This window comes from Colias croceus, chromosome 14 (genome assembly GCF_905220415.1).
Source record: "Colias croceus chromosome 14, ilColCroc2.1".
Lineage (NCBI taxonomy): Eukaryota > Metazoa > Arthropoda > Insecta > Lepidoptera > Pieridae > Colias > Colias croceus.
The window spans coordinates 6,493,923-6,508,963 of NC_059550.1; the positions used below are offsets into that span (position 1 = coordinate 6,493,923).

Below are 15,041 nucleotides of genomic sequence, written 5' to 3' on the forward strand. Positions count from 1 at the left end.
ATTGCTATAAAACATAAAATACATTTACAAAACTAACTGTACTGTATACTAATAATATTGTAACTCCCATTCAATGTAACACTATACAAATAAGTGTAACCTTTATAGCTATTGTATTTCGAATCCCAGTTTCATTACCAAAAATTATAGTCCATTCCGCCGAACAACATAGTACCTATTACGAAAACAAATAATGATTCCGATCTATAAAATTAAATGATTGGCAAATATTGGCTAGTTGTTATGGCATCCGTTTCTATAGTTTACAAATTACAATCTATTAAATAGTATCCCAATTTGATAAAGGTTACGTTTAATTATAAATTTTACTCTACAATTGAAAATGCTATTTATCTAATAAATAATCACTGATAACAGTGAGTCAAATAATTGACTTTACGCGTCCTCAAAATAAAAAGAAAAAAAAATTATTTCTAAAACCAGTTCAAATGGTTTCAGCTTTGATACTGTTCATATCAATGAAATAGTGATACTGTTACGTTTAAACATAAAAATCTAAGCCACTTAACTAAAGAAACGTGGGAATTGTACTTTAACGACTTTAAAATGAAATCTCCATGCGATATTATCTGTTTTATGAATACCATGGGTGTAGAAAACATTAATGTTTGTTCAATACAGCCGTAAAACACCTTAACATATTTATTAACACAATTTGAAGGACAATTATTGTAAATAACTAGCGATTATTTGATTTTCGTGTGCTATAATCAAAAGTTTCATGTGGTAATTGGTCATTACGTTATGAATGCTGTCGCGTAAATTACGTGTCATTAAAATTATTAATAGACTAGCTTTCCACCCGCGGCTTTGCCAGCTTCGTCTAAAACCTAATAAATTATGTACTAAAATCTTCTTCATGAATCACTCTATCTATTGAAAAAAAAACCGCATTAAAATCCGTTGCGTAGATTTAAAGATTTAAGCATACAAAGGGACATAGGGAGAGAAAGCGACATTGTTTTATACTATGTAGGGATATTCGAAGCAAATATGATTTTTAAAAGTTATTCTTATTATAAGTTTCACATGTAAATTTATAAAAAATAGAAAAAATTCGATCACGAGGCGGGACTTTTTCTATTCTTTATAAATTTATATTTATAAAGCATTTGAATGCCATAAAACCTAAAATATAAATTCAAGTTTCAAATGGTATCTAATTGAAAATCGATGCTATGTCCGTAGCGGCTCAGTGGGACACACTTCCATTTTCTTTTATTGCTAATGTTTTCGTTATGTAATGAAGCAATTTTTCTTCCTTTCAAATCATCAATACATATAATAATCAATACATATAATAAAATTCTAGAAAAGCGGTGTCTGTACAATGGAAATATGAAAAAAATAATTAGCAGGTGTTATTATTAAATCAATCCCAAACCCAAAACTGTAGTTAAAAAAATTTTTGTCTGTTTGTCTGTTTGTCTGTATGTTCGTGCACGCTAATCTCAGAAACGGCTTATCCGATTTAAATGCGGTTTTCACTAATATATTGGAGTAATCTTCATTTAAAATTTAGTGTTTATTTCATGTCAATCGGTTCGTAAACAAAAAAGTTATGACCATTTAAGTATTCACGGCGAACATTTGCTACGGCATTCTATTTATTGTACACTGTACAGTGTACGATATAAGTTATCTGTTACAGTTATTCCTATAATTAATGTCCAGGTGATCATATCGAAAGTCCCCAAGGGTGGGAAGGGGAGTGGGGTCAGCTGAAGTAGAAGGGGGGAAGGGGTCAAATTAGAATTATGTTTTTTTCTAGGTTAATTTTATACATAAAATGTCCTTTAAATTATGTCGTATTATATTTTTAACTCCCGACGCAAAAAGTTGGGTGATAAGTTTTTGATCGCTATGTTTGTCTGTGTGTGTGTGTGTGTGTGTGTTTTTTTTGTGCCACCGTAGCTCGCTAACAGGTAATCCGAATTAGATGCGGTTTTTTTTTTGTTAGGCAGCATATTTTCCGACGCTGGTTCTTAGATAAAGTGTATCAAAATCGGTTCATTCACTTATTATATATTATATAGGGGTAAAAGTGAAATGAAAGTGAACGACCTATCGGTAACAATAAGTCAAATTTTATCAAAATCGGTTCATCCATTTATTTGATATAGGTATAAAAGTGGTAATAAAAAATGAATTTTGTCAAATATACTCAAGTGACATATCAAATGAAAGGGCATGACGTGTAAAGTATAATTAGACATATTTAATCAAAATCGGTTCATCCATTTATTATACCTATATATGGGTAAAAGTGGGAATGAACAATAATCGAATGTGGTCAAATAATATACTCAAGCGGGGCATATGAAAGGGCAAAGTGTGAATTACAATTAGTCATATTTTATCGAAATCGGTTCATCCGTTTATTACATTTAGGGCACTTTAGGGGTATAAATAAACCAAATGGAGCATCAAACGACAGGATATGACGTGTACAATGTACATATAGGTACAAATAGATATGGTTTACATCAAAATCGGTTCTGCCATTTACTAGGGGTGGAAAGGGAAGGGTTGAAAGTCTGTGAAAGAAGAGGAGATATGGGAGCGAGAGGATAGCCACACCCTGGAAATTCTGAACTCTACTCAAAGCCATATGGCCAGGGCCTGGCCCTTGGAATTTTTTTTTCCTAAATATACCACTTCTTTTGCCACTGTGGTCCATTACAATTTTTGCACGGTTACGGCCCAACGTAAAAGATGTCAAGGAGCAACAAACTTATAGATATCAATATTATGTAAATATATTTTGATAGTTCAGTCTCGCTCACTTGAAAATATTACATGAAAAAAGAAACCGAAGTTTAAAAATTTAAAAATTAAAAAAAAATCCCAAAGCAACGAAGATAAAGGAATAAATCATTTTACAAACTTCCCGACGATCTTAAAAATTATGTACCATTATAAAAAAAATATTTATATAGAGGTATAATATGATAGCGCAGTGGTGGCTCAGTGGTGAGACCTTAGACTTCGAATCGATAAGTCCGTGGTTCGAGACCAGGCGAGCGCGCAGGAAATAAATTGATTTTTCAATTTATCTGCGCATGTAACATCACCACTGCTCGAACGGTGAAGGAAAACATCGTGAGGAAACCGACATGTCGAAGAATTAAAAAGTTCGACGACATGTGTCATCCGCCAACCCGCACTTGGCCAGCGCGGTGGATTATGGCCTGTACCCTCATAGGAGGCCCGTGTCCCAGCAGTGGGAACATATATGGGCTGATGATGATGATATGATATATTAATTATTATGATATGATAATGTTGGCATGGCAGCCCCGACGACTTTGTGTTTTTTTTTATAAATATTATTTAAAATGGTATTTATTTTTAAAGATCGTCGGGAAGTTTGTGAAATTATTTATTCCTTTTTCTATGCACTTTTCTTCGTTGCGTTGGGTTTTTTTTTATTTAATTTTTATTGCACGGTCTAAACGGTTTAGTTACCACAGGCGTGAGACAGGAAAGATCTGATTTGGATTTGGTGCTGGATTTGATAAAAACTGAGTATCGAGTAAGCTGATCAGTTGCTGCACGAATCACGATACATTGTTAATAACATCCATACAAGGAAGGAAGTTTACTCGCCTCCCCCATGGTGCTTAAAAATAATATGACATAATTTAAAAGAAATACGTAGAAAATTAATTAGGCATTTATTTTTTTTATTTTTTAGCTCAGTCCGGTAATAAATTTTACTATCAGTTCTTTTAATTATTTATGGTAGTACGTGTTTACTCAATAATTAAGTTAATTAGTAACTACTATGCAGTCACTATTCCACGCGGACGAAGTCGCGAGCACAGCTAGTACGTAAATATAATTGTAAATCTATGTAGAAAAATCGTATATAATAATAATAGAGTATTTTAATTTTTAAATATATATAGTTACATGGGTATATTTATAATACCTAAGTGCATGGGCGTAACTAGCCATGGGCTCAAGGTGGGGCAACAATAAAAAAAAAATATGTAACTAGCAACTGTAAGTACCCAAAGTCATATCCAGGTCTTCGAACCTCAAATGCCAGTGGCACGGCCGGCGGCTGTGCCGCCGGCATTTGCGAAGGCATTTGCGAAGGCATTTGCGAAGGCATTTGCGAAGGCATTTGCGAAGGCATTTGCGGAGGCATTTGCGAAGGCATTTGCGAAGGCATTTGCGAAGGCATTTGCGAAGGCATTTGCGAGGGCATTTGCGAAGGCATTTGCGAACGCGCCTGCGAACGCGCCTGCGAACGCGCCTGCGAACGCGCCTGCGAACGCGCCTGCGAACGCGCCTGCGAACGCGCCTGCGAACGCGCCTGCGAACGCGCCTGCGAACGCGCCTGCGAACGCGCCTGCGAACGCGCCTGCGAACGCGCCTGCGAACGCGCCTGCGAACGCGCCTGCGAACGCGCCTGCGAACGCGCCTGCGAACGCGCCTGCGAACGCGCCTGCGTACGCGCCTGCGAACGCGCCTGCGAACGCGCCTGCGAACGCGCCTGCGAACGCGCCTGCGAACGCGCCTGCGAACGCGTCTGCGAACGCGCCTGCGAACGCGCCTGCGAACGCGCCTGCGTACGCGCCTGCGAACGCGCCTGCGAACGCGCCTGCGAACGCATTTGCGATGGCATTTGCGATGGCATCTTCTTTACCTTGAAAACTTTTTTATAACACTCACTTTATTCTGTGTAATATTTTCTGAAAGTTTTTTTTTCTAAGGCCCATATTTTTTTGAGATTTGTAACTAACTCTACTACACTCATTTTTCTTACAGTTTATGTAACAGCCTCAGCTATTTTCTTTTTTCGTGTGTAATTCGTTATTCGAATTATTCTTATTCAAAACACCTTATTGTTCACCTACCACATCACGAAATAGATCCAAAATGTGTCCCTATCTTCAGCCGTTTGGTCGCTGGGCGTATGACAATTATTTGTTAATCAGTCATTGTAGAGGTAAATAATACTAATGTTTTGGTCTCATTTTCTGTGTCGACTGTCGACTTTTGAGAATCGAGTGTGAATTTTCTTACGGATATTAAGCTTAGTAGTTAGTACCTGGATAATACAATTTTTAGATTTGGTTAGGTACCTTCCAGGTCAAAGCCTGGGTGGGGCAAGGCAAGCGCCCCACCCTGCCCCACCGTGGCTACGCTCATGCCTAAGTGTTCTGATCATAGAATAAATAATAATATATAGGTAATTTAATTCATGGTATAGCTTGAATAAACCATAAATTAAATAATTTTATAGTAAATAGTTTTTCTATCATCAAATATAAACATACGTATATAGCATAGATATTTTCAGCATATAATCTGAGGCTGAAAAGCGAATTATTTTATTTTATAACAAGCTCAGAGTTTATTCGACTCTAAATAATCGAAAAAGTTGTTTGATATTTTATGGTACTTCAGACATTAATGAACAAAACATCATTACTACGTAGTTATAAACTGTTTATATTCACAAGCTGCAATATGCTATAATAACAGTCTCTAAAAGATATAAACCAACGAAATATTTATTTTCTCTTTCATAAACAAGGCAATTGAGAAATCAAGGTTTCCACTTTTACGAAGTATTAAAAATAGAATGTAATAACTGTTCATAAAATGTACAAGTTTCAAAATAAGTCATGAAAACATTGAGATATACATTTGGAGACGACACCACCTACATCACTTATGTTCCGCTCAACATACGCCATATGGCGTAACTGCACGCTCATTTTTTTGTTTTAAAGTGAAACGCATCAAATAAGCCTTCGTGTGTGTTACGATATTGCACAAATAATACGGAGAAGTGCAAAGGAATAACTTTCATCGGTAAGTATACCTAACTAGATAATAATTTTTAAAACTTAGTTAGAGCAAAAAAATGGCGCACAGATTTTGGTCGTGGTGTCTCCTCCATACGTAGTGTTATTATCTCAATGCATGAAAATGAGATATGATGGTTTTATAAATTGCCATGAGCATGACGATGCAGAAAATGAAATATTTATAAACAAAATGGTAGTTAGAGCAAGAGTTTGAGAAACGCATTATCGTCATTACTATTTCTTTACACACAGCAGCGGAAAAGGGCACATTAGACCATCCACCACACTGGCAAAGTTGCCAAAAGTGTAGTCGACCTTATCTGTTTTTCTCTTCAAATCTACTTCACAAATGCTTTGTAAAAATGCACTTTTATCCTTTCTATATAGGCATGAACCTACCTACGTAACAGCTACGTGAAAAATGAAGGGATTATAAATTGTTATCATCTCTTCATTTTTTGCAGGAATTTTAGAATATATTTCCCTATTGCATAAGAAGCAATTAGAACGCAAACACCTAAATCATATTAAGAAAAACACCTATATGAAAAAACATGCATTAGTAGATATCAAATGCGCAAAATGTATCCTTGAATTTTTTGCGCAATATTTACGGTCATGGGAAATAAGTGCTTATATCCTCGTGATAAAGAATTGCTTTATGATTTAGATTGAGGAAATACTTAAACTGAACCCAAGGTCATCAGACAGCTAATGAAGGCAAAAACTGAGGGTCAAGGCACTCCCAATGATTAAGAATTTGAAACTAAATAATGAACATTTGTATTGTTCTATTATAATCTTTTAGACAACAATTCAATTGTTAATTAAATTGGTTTACAAAGCGCTACTGAAGTTTTAATCTTTGAGTACTAATAGCTTGTAAATACATGCCTATTGCCTACCTACTTCAAGAGTCATTGATTTGCAATGTAACGTGAATCTAAAACTGAAACATTCAGTCGGCTAAACTTCATAATATATCCTGCTTCTCAATTACCATAAGTATTTTCGTGATAGCTGACTACATTTTAACGATACAAAAGCAAAACTATATTTGTCAAGTCAGTGTAGACAAATACATATTTATTATCTAGTATATTATGATATTATCTGTGATATTATATAGAAATAAAAAAATAAATGGAAATAAATGCTTTCTTTCTTTCTCAAATATACTCACCGTAACATTTATAATATGTATTATCTTAGTAGGGATTTTTGAAAACCTACTTAAATAATTGTAATCGTTTTAAATACATACTCAATTGTTATTAATACCGTCAACGGCAATAATAATAATTATTATTATTACCGACACCTTATTTAAGTTCATTATTATGGTTAGCTTTAAAGTCAACACTTAATTTAATTCATTTTACGCACAATCTACCTTAACATGAAAATCATAATGACCAAAATCCTTTGAGCCGTAATTCAAAAGCCTCTTTCAAAGTTGTGGACGGCGTGTGGCGTGGAAACTGGGCAATTGTTAAGCTTCCATGAATGGAAAGAAAAAAACGAACATTATGATTTTTATTGTGAGCGGAACGAGATATTGCTTTGAGGACAAACTCGCTATACAAAACTCGACCAGCCTCACATGGACTGCCGTGAACTACAAAATTTAACCTTCGACTAAATGACTCTTGTTCGTACAAAGTGGTTTCAATTATTGCGAGTATATTGGGTGAATTTCACAAGAGCTTTCAGAACAATTTTAAACTAAATGGAAAATGAAAATGCACTCCACGTTTCTAACACAACGCAAATAATAATAGCGAAGTTTTCACTGCTGGTGACAATGCGCTTCTTTCTTTTTCATAGACAAAGGACACGCCTTCAGCTAAACTTTACCACAATAGTACTACTTGGGATAATTGTGATATTTTTATGGACATGAAACTATGAACATTCGAAATACATACAAAATACTATGATACTAAGCTGTGGCAATATGTAAGGATATTTATAACTGCCTAGCCATAGCCATCGTCTGTTACAACTGCAGGAATGTTATATTATAAAGATTAATAGTATACAACATAGGTCTCCGTAATTTGGTGCGGCGCTACTCAATTCTTTTACAATTTACAAGCTCATTGTGAAAACCGGTTTGAAAGAAACCGCCTTGCGTCAACCACGCGTAAATATTTTATTAATTGATGACATGCGGAAGACTAAAAGGCATGTTAGAAATCGTACTGGTTTAACATTTATATGCAAAATTCCAATCAGCCAAAATATATGGAAAGTTACCATACCTGGTTAAAAATTCAAAGGCTAAAGTGTTTAATCATCGAGTCAGATAATTTGGTTAATAGATTAATAACGCGTTTAACAGAGTTAAAATTAATTTGATAATCGTTTGTCGCACGTTCATAAACTTGTTTTACATTCGTGAGATATTAATATTCTTTAACAAGAAACACTTTGATAAAAGATGAAAATATCAAGTTGCTATTGGCACTTACTAAATTTTAATATCAGTGTAGACTTGATAATATTATTTGCAATTGATACCGTTACAAAGGTAATAGAAAAATATTTCCTTTGCAGCTTTAATATTGAGAAAAATTGTATCTGTATTAATTTCTATAAAATATAAAGAATCGAGCCACTCAACGATATCATGGAGATTTCATTGGGGAAATATCGCAATACCATTATAAGAGAACGCCGGTGGATATTAATAAGCAGTCAAGTACGTATCATAACAGGTAATTAAGGGTTCTGTGAGAAAAATAAAACTACAAGTTGTTTTCAATTTTTTTTATTTAATTATTATAAATTTGCTTACTTACGAAGATCTAATTTTGTATAAAAATGTCTTTTAACTTTAATTATAAAAATTAAACATTACAAAAAAAATATAACTAGGTACAAGAATTATAAATCTGAAAGAAACAGGCTTAAAGAAGTAGAGGTACCTTTACAAATACTTGAAAAACAAAACCTTCAAACAATCGTATTAAGGACGAAATACATTTTTTATTCGTAGAATCGAAGTAGTAGACTACAAAGAAAAAATCAAATATACGCAACAACGGCCTAACACATAAATCTACAAATATATCCGACATAATAATTATGCCGATGTTCTAAAAAAATCTATTTCAAGGATAGCAACTACAAGTTCGCAGTCTCTTGCCAAGATCAGATGATTGTTTTTGACAAAAAATAGCCTTGACGAAGATTTAATAATTATTAAGTTGTAACGTTGTTGTTGTTATGACTTATGAGTATCGTGATCTTGACGGTCAAGACGAACCTAAACATTTATTTTCAAGAAAATTTTAAATAATGATTTACTAGAAGAAAATTCTGACTTTTGGGTAAAATAAAACGCAATGGAGATCTTCACAATTCGTGTATTAAATCCAATTATAATACAATTCGTGCATTATATAAATACCTGCAATCGAGGTTACAAAATTCCCACGCGGCAAGGGTTTACGGTTAAGAATATTCCTATAAATTAAACCTGCCAAAGGAATATAATGAGTTATTTTCACAGGCTGAGCGACTGCCGATTTCATAACTAATAAATACTTCAAATCCGCTAACCGCAGAGAAGCTGATATTGTGGTAGGAATGAAGGACACAGTAAATATAATACGAGCAGTAAAGCAACTAAGCCTTGTTGTAGGTAGTTTCCTTACTGTTCGTGATCTGTTTACTGTGGCGTGGAGCTGTAAATCTGTCATCGACCAAATTACAAGCGAGTTAACTTCATGCAAGTGTTTGAATAGAAACGGTGCGTGCTGCGCTCATGCAAAGTTAAATACGTTTGCCGTTCGAAATGTGTCGATGAATTTATGACCAAAATCGCCTAACAAAGCAAATCACGCTACACTTCACCTATTGTATTATTTTATGCTGATTTTAGAAGCTGATTAGTCACAGCATATAGAAATCCAAATGTACATACCTAATATTATTTGAAGTAGCATTTAAAAAAATATAAGTTATATTTCTATTTGAAGATATCGTTTTCAGGAAAATTGATATTTTCTTCCTACTTTGCCTTTCTTCATATTCACTTCACCTACACTTGAAAGAGAGCTTAAAGCAAGGTAAAATAAAACATTAAACAACCAGGTTTCTATATCCAGTAGTCAGTAGAATAAATTATCACGTACTCGGAAAGAAACGTCGCGTCGACTCATTTCATTTTACCCTGTATCGCTTGGATGCTGATAACATCATTTTATGTCATTTCGCACCTACCCAACCAACAATTTGCATGTAAATTAAAGTCTCTTTAAATTCTAAAGTATCGCCATCAAAACAACTGTCAAAAAATGCCAATTCACTCTTCCAAATGGGTATTTAAATACCGCTACTGAAGATCAGAAGCACAGAAGTCAATTATAATTTAGCGCTTTTTCTTCAAAGCACCTTTTAAACGAAATTCAAGTAGGTATGTACTTAAAAGATTATGAGATGCGAATACTTCCCGTACAGCAAATTGAGGTTCACACACTATCTAAATACATAATCATGTTGTAACGTGAATATTTTGCAGAAACCTATTACAACGCAGCTGATCTAAGTCTAACATCAAGTTTTGCTACAAACTTAGTACACTTTTATTACCACCGATCCAATTATAGGCTTCATGATTGTGTCTAATTTCTTAAATTTAATACCAATATAAATCATAATTTTGATTCTATCAAAACGAGATATAAAATGTAACTTGTAGTCTCTACACTAATTACGAAATTATATTAATTCCTATTATTGGTTTCTTTTCTTTACAATGTTGAAGTAAGCATTTTACTCTACCGATAAGTTCAAATGATCGAATAGGCAACATGTTATCTTTCGCAAAATGTATGTATATTGTATAAAATAAATATTTTTGTTCTCTGTGTTTAATTATGTATCCATAATAATATTATAAATGCGAAAGTAACTCTGTCTGTCTGTCTGTCACTCAAGAACGCCTTAACTACTGAACCATTTTGCATGAAAGTTGGTATAGAGATATTTTGATACCCGAGAAAGGACAGGCTACTTTTTACCCCGGGACATAGGATAGGTTTTATCCCGGAAATCCCACGGGAACTATGCGGGTTTTTCTTTGACTGCGCGGGCGAAGCCACGGGCGGAAAGCTAATAACATATAAAATATACACGTGATATTAATTCAAAATGTTTAAATCCATTTCGAATGAATTTTACGGTCAGCTTTATTGGCTTTATCACCGTTTCGATCTCTATACCTAAATACAGCATTTAAAATGGTTCAAAACTTGATGTCAACATCAAGTTTTAAATAAAACAAAATATAAAAGCACTAACTGTTATGGATTTTATTTCATTGGTTTTAAATTAACATTTGCATCAGAATTAGTAAATCTGATGAGTAAAGTATCAAAATATTATATCTACAAATTAAAATCATAGTTTCTTGTCTAACCTTCACGATCAGATAGCAAAACTGGTCTATTAAAAGTGTCAGATATAAATAATTTAAGATTTACCAATATCCTTTCACATTTGGTTAGGCAGTTTTCATCAAGTAAATCCGATGGAATGGTGATAGGTATGCTACAACGTACATCACTCTATTAGCTAAACTGTAAGAAATGTTACTGATTGTCGGAGGATGTCATTATAACTTCTCAGTCTGATATACTTACATTGTATTCGACGAGCGAGCATGTACCCCAACATTGGGGTACATGCTCGCTGTATTGGACTGACGCGTAGTTATGTTATAGCATTTGCATGTGCACCTATGCTTCGAAAAACGCCTAAGATCGAATTTATTAAACGACGATCTGGCCAAATGTGGATGACCAAATCGTGAAACGTTGACGATTTAACGATCTGGCCAAACTAAATTGGCCATTTCATGAAATGAGCAAATCTACGATATGGCCACGACATATTTATTCTTATTAAATAGCCAATACGTAAGAGTTATTTAATCAACAACCATTTTAAAGAAATTGAACAGTATTTTTTTAACCGGCGTTTGCAATAAAACTTCAATGGTTATTAAAACGAAAGCAACCGAACCTGACATACAATTCCAAATAAGATGTGGTCATACGCCTAGACATAGACAAGACAAAAGACAATGCATATAAAAGTTATCCTCTACAGACATCAAGGCGCCAAGCCTACAGACTCCGAATTCCTATTCTGACATTTGGAGTGCTGTTTTGAAAGTGCCTTCTAAAGTTTATGGTAAACGAAAGGCTTGTGTAATGTCTACTATTCAAAGAATTCGCGTATTTGAACGAGTCTAAATACATTTGATGTATGAAATATTTAATTTTAAAATTTATTACATTTCGTACCTACATCACATTAGCATTGAATTCTTAGAAACATTCGTATAGAAAGTGATTAAAAGCCAGGGTATTTATTAAGTTAGCACACGAAATTTATATTCACCTGTGAAACTGCTCTGCTTAAATTTAATCCTCGTTAGATTTAAGTAAATTTTCCTAAAAGTATAAAATGTTGTTCATAAAATCATAATGTACGTATTATTCTACAATAAAACGTTATTTTATGTACAAAGATTGTTTGAAGATCGTTGATCTCGTTTAGAAAGTTCAAACACAACCTATAAGGATGTGCTTATAAATGATATTATGCCAATCCCATCAGATTTATACAGTTTTATCAATCAAAATATTCCAATGTCGCTCGACAGTTCGCAATCCGGGCTGGCTCATATATCACTGCCTAGATAGAACTCTCGATAAGTGATTTTCAATACAAACAATGTTTTATTTATAAGTAAGTAAATCCCCATTTTGTTCCGATTGTTTTATTGTTGACCTATCATGCTTTTACAGATTGTGATAAAGCAGTATATTAAGGTCTTACTTCAAGTTTCTGGTTACCACTTAATAAATTACGAATTCCTATTTTCATATCAAAATGAACGTTTATTTTACAAATGATACTCATTACGCATTATTCATTATAAAAACTAGGTATTAAGCAGCATTATATTTTGCTTATTACGAATAACATATTAATATTGAATACGAAACTTGCAAATTCTTTAACATACCTACCTATTTATAGATCAAATTTCGAAAGGCTTGATGTATTATGCAGTATGCATTGCTGTAGAACGGGCAGTAACATTATAGTCATTAAGACCGAAATATGTATATCGATAACACATTGGTAGACTAGAAAATGCAAAGAATATTTTATAACCGCCACAAAAAATAAAAATAAAACTTTAGAGTGACATCTATCTGTCAACAGCTCTAGTATTGGCGGTTTGCTATTTTGGCGACGTGGAAATTTTACAAAAATATTTTCTATTTTATGCCTCTTGCGTCATTGCAAGACTTGCTCTATAAAGATTAATAAAATAGTTTTTTTTAATGCGTTGAAGTATGATAGCACTCCTGCTATTATGTTTAAATGTGATTAATAGGACAAAAAATTATAAATTAAAGCAAAATACCGAACACAGCCATTGAGGCCGCTAAGACCGCAGTATCGCTTACAACGGTAATAGGGTTGAACACGAGAGGATGAAATATGTCCACCATTTAAATTGTAATGTATCGACTATCGAGATAGTAATGTAAAACAAATTCATTAATTACTAAGCTAAGTTACTAAGTATATAGTAAGGAATGATATTGAATAAATTATGTCGATTAAATTTTGAGATCGTGACTCCACGCATGATTTTTCAAACCCTATTTTTTGTACAATAAAACTGAAAAGAAATGAATATAATCTCAATCCTTTGTCAATTTAATCTATGCCAATGGCTTTTAGATTAAATTGGCAAACTTTACGATTTACAGCTTCAATTATTGAACATATGTAACTAACTTACTCGAATCAATTTGTTTACAACTTTCCCTTTATCTTGTATAACATTCCCCAGAGAGTACAAAGTTTTCAGAACTTTGTAACTATGAAGAGACAGCCCTACTTACAATCTAAGATGATCAAGTTACACTTGTTGCGGTCTGAAAGTCGATAAAAAAACTGCGCTTTGCCCTTGTAATTTTCCGTAACTGTGCTTTAAGTAATCGATACGGCTTTTTGAGTGTTTTTCTTTAATTAAATTTATAAAAAGAACACCATCTATAGTAACTGAAGCTTAAAAGACAATTAAGAATCGTTTAAAAAAGATAAATGGCTCGTTAATGGATGCATTCGTAAATTATTGGGTATAAGAACATAGTATAAAATTCTAGTAAAATACAATAAATGTTCTTCACTTTAATTCTTGCTGAATTTATCTACATTTATATTTTTTGCTTATGCGTATTGCTACACGTGTAACCTATTTACAGTTTTAAATGACAAGTTATCGCTGGTGTTCTGAATTATTCAATTACGACTCTTCCAAGTTTATAATCCTACTTTTCTCGACAAACCAAACAAGACGGTTTGAAAAGTTTACGAGCTGCGCTTTTACGAGTATGGGAAGTTGAATGGAGAATAATATTTTGTGTATCTTTGAGCGTATTAAAAACGTTAAAAGACTTATGTATCGGTATTGTTGTATAGAATGGTACGTGAAAAAGGGATTATTGCAGATTTCTCGTACATATCACCTGTGCATTTAATGTCAACCAGACAGAAACATGTTAAAAAACCGCACAGTTATTCGATCGTCGCTCCTCGAGTTACAAGAGGTAACGTAAAAAATAACCAGCCATATCCCGTATCAGCTGTATATTGATTAGTCACTTTGTTATATCTATAATACTAATAGTTAAATATTAAAATGTCTAATACAGCATGAAATGAGAAATAAAGACGACATAAATAAAATCCACATCGTTAAAAAATAAATAAAGCTCATTACAATAATTTAGATTTTAGACAATAATTATGATAAGATTTTGTTATATTGGATAGTTTTCTCTCAGTTTCTCTCGGTTCTCATTAGATGGTGAAGTAAGACTTAAATATTAGATAAACATATCTTTTAAATTAGGTTAGGAGAAATTTAAAAAAATATGCATAGCGGAATTTAAAAATTATTTTTAAGTAGAAAGCTATCCTGCATGATATTTTTCTTAGCTTTCATCCTGGTTCAACTGGAGCGAGCAACTATTTACTCTCATATAACTTTATAACACATTTACTTAAATTATACAAACATTAAAAAATGTAAGTAATTCTTTGTTTTGACGTACATTTACTTAAAAAATCGAAAATGAAGAATCGTATATT

At 33.3% G+C, this 15,041-nt stretch overlaps 1 protein-coding gene across 1 annotated transcript in view; it reads right to left on the minus strand.

Moving 5' to 3' along the window:
* Positions 1–15,041, minus strand: part of LOC123697382 (apoptosis-stimulating of p53 protein 2) — a 205,491-nt gene that overhangs the window by 160,502 nt on the left and 29,948 nt on the right. The window lies entirely within an intron of this gene.